Source organism: Micropterus dolomieu, linkage group LG12, assembly GCF_021292245.1.
Source record: "Micropterus dolomieu isolate WLL.071019.BEF.003 ecotype Adirondacks linkage group LG12, ASM2129224v1, whole genome shotgun sequence".
Lineage (NCBI taxonomy): Eukaryota > Metazoa > Chordata > Actinopteri > Centrarchiformes > Centrarchidae > Micropterus > Micropterus dolomieu.
Window position 1 is genome coordinate 35,803,256 of NC_060161.1, and position 2,667 is coordinate 35,805,922.

Consider the following 2,667-nt stretch of genomic DNA (forward strand, 5'->3'; position numbering starts at 1 on the left):
GTCTCCAAGGCAGAAGCCTATCAGAAATACATTCAGCCACATGAATCCAGCACTGTTTTCTGTCTGAGTTCAGCTGAAGAGTGTAGTTCACTGAATTATTAACTGACGAGCACACAGCATGAACTCCTGCAATTTAACTCAACGTGTTTAATGTTTTAACTTTTTAACTTACTGAACTAATAACTTATTTAAAGCATGAACTTAACTTTAAAGACAGCTCACTCCGCGCTCGATGTGAAAACATTATATCACTACAGGTCCCACCAAACTTGAAGGAGAAAGTCCTTTGACAGCAACATAAGAGTTCTTTCACTACGTCTCTGAAAGAAGGACTACAGTTTGTGAGACGGGCCGTAGAAACACCTCTGCTGTGCCGTCCTTCACAGTCCAGACCTCTACCTTGAGCCTGTTGTCACTGCTTGGCAAAACCTTGATAACCGGTCCCATTGTCCATTTCTTTCTTTCAACAAGCCAACATCTCCTTCTCTGACATTCAGCTGGTCTTTTGTCCACTTCAGGCGGCTCTGCAGAGTAGACAGATATTGTCCTTTCCATCTCTTCCAAAAGGTGTCAGCAAGACACTGGACTTGCTTCCACTGCTTTGCGTACAACTGAGCAATAATAAGGTTTCCAGAGGGAGCTACAATAGCACTCGTCTTCTGAGTAAGGAGCGTCGCTGGGGCGAGAACCGCAGGCATTTCTGGGTCGGTGGATACAGACACAAGGGGTTTATGAACGCCATCACCTCCGTGCCATGAAAGTGCTCAGGACGAGTCGGTTTGTCTGAAGCAGCATTTCATCTAGAATGCGCCTGGCAACTCCGATAAGTCTCTCCCAGGAGCCGCCCATGTGGGAAGCATGAGGGGGATTAAAAACCCAGGAGCATCCTTATCCCAGAACAAAGGTACATAGGTAAGGTACTTCCTTACTGTTGTGTCATCTGTGTTCATATCCAACTCCTTACAAGCTCCCACAAAGTTAGTCCCTCTGTCAGACCGCAGCTGGACCACAATCCAGAAAAACCTCCTTAGAGCACTGATATGATAATATTATACATGGACACATCTGAAAATCTACGTTTTGTCCCCCTCACTTTTTCTCATGATCCCTGTGATTTGGGAGTTGGCTCATGGCCGGTGTGGTTTACCACGAGTGACTAGTCAATCAGTCACACACTCCACATAACATGCGACACGACGCAAAGTGTGTGCTGAAAAGTTGAGGCAGGTACAGCAAAAAAACAGCATCAGTATTCCAGACTTTTCTTCAGTGCTGCTGTTACTCACAGCCTAACGTTGAATGAACATTTAGAAAACCAGGCTAATGTCTTTTCAGTTTAAGGCTTTATTGTTCTACTAATACAACTAAAATCCAGTGAGCCACACCATGACACTGCTGGCCGTGCAGCCTGCGTCACTCTTTAACAAGCCGGCAAATAAATACTTTCACTTTCCATTAACGATGTATTAAAAGAGTATTTAGTCTCTTCAGACCAAACGTAAACTTCACACTGTAACATCTAAGTCTGATGATCACTAGAATGATTCTGATATATTAACAGTATCCTGTTGTTGAAAAGAGCATCGCTTTCTTCTGATGGACATCAGCCCGTTTCTTTCACATTGGTTACTATTTGTTCTATAGCGATGTCCGATTTCCATCAGAGCAGAGTACATCCCTGGCGTTGAACAGAGGGGCGGACGTCATGTCGAGGGGAGGCCCTCACCCAGACGAGTGGCGTCTCCATCCCGATCTGGTGGCCCAGATCTGGCTCCGGTTCGGCAGGGCAGAGGTGGATCTGTTTGCCAACAAGGAGAACGCTCATTGCGCACTTGGCGTCCTGGTTTCCCTGTCTTCAGCGGTTGCTGGCGTGACAGCCGTGGAAACTCCCCTGAAGGGGGGACGCTCTCTACTCAGGCGGGGGGTGCAATCAGGAGTTACCCGCTCCTCGCTGAGAGGCGACGCCTGGAGGGCTTAGGTCTCTCCCGGGAGGTGGTTCGCACCATCCAGGGGTCGAGGGCCGCCTCCACTCAGTCCTCTTACTCCTCTAAGTGGTCGGCTTTCCAACGCTGGTGTCTGGACCAGGGGACGGACCCGGTCGCCTGCCCGCTGCCGGCGGTGCTTTCGTTCCTCCAGTTGGTCATGGACAGGGAACTGGCGTTCAGTACGGTTAAAACCCACACTGCCATAGTGGTCAGTTTGTAACGCACTGGGGATACCTTTACTGTCAAAGTCTGACGTATTGTGGGAAGCCCTGCAGCTTCGGTTTTTGACGGGCAGGTATATGATATTTAACAGAAAAGACTGAGTAAGGAGGTGGTTGGGGAGATGGAGGGACAGAACCCAGACCGGATGACAAAATGTTAACATTAAATATTTTTATTTAGGCAAGTTATGTAAATTGATTTCGTGACGTTACGTGTTAACTGAAGTACGTAGTTATTTTAACCTTAACCAAGTACTTTTTGTGCCTAAACCCAACCAAACTGCAACGTTTCACAACTTTAATAACGTGCCGTTTCAAAATGCCGATGTTTCAAAACGCTAGTTTTTTATTGTTAAAGTGTAACCGGACGTTGCATATTTATTGTTGCTAACTGTACGGGAAGTTGTATATTTGTCTTTGCTAAGCGTTGCTAACTTACTAAACGTCAATAAATGATGCAA

The 2,667-nt window shown here is 46.6% G+C and overlaps 1 protein-coding gene across 4 annotated transcripts in view; it reads left to right on the forward strand.

Annotated features, from left to right (window-relative positions):
* Nucleotides 1-2,667, forward strand: part of LOC123980308 (H-2 class II histocompatibility antigen, E-S beta chain-like) — a 236,945-nt gene that overhangs the window by 78,398 nt on the left and 155,880 nt on the right. The window lies entirely within an intron of this gene.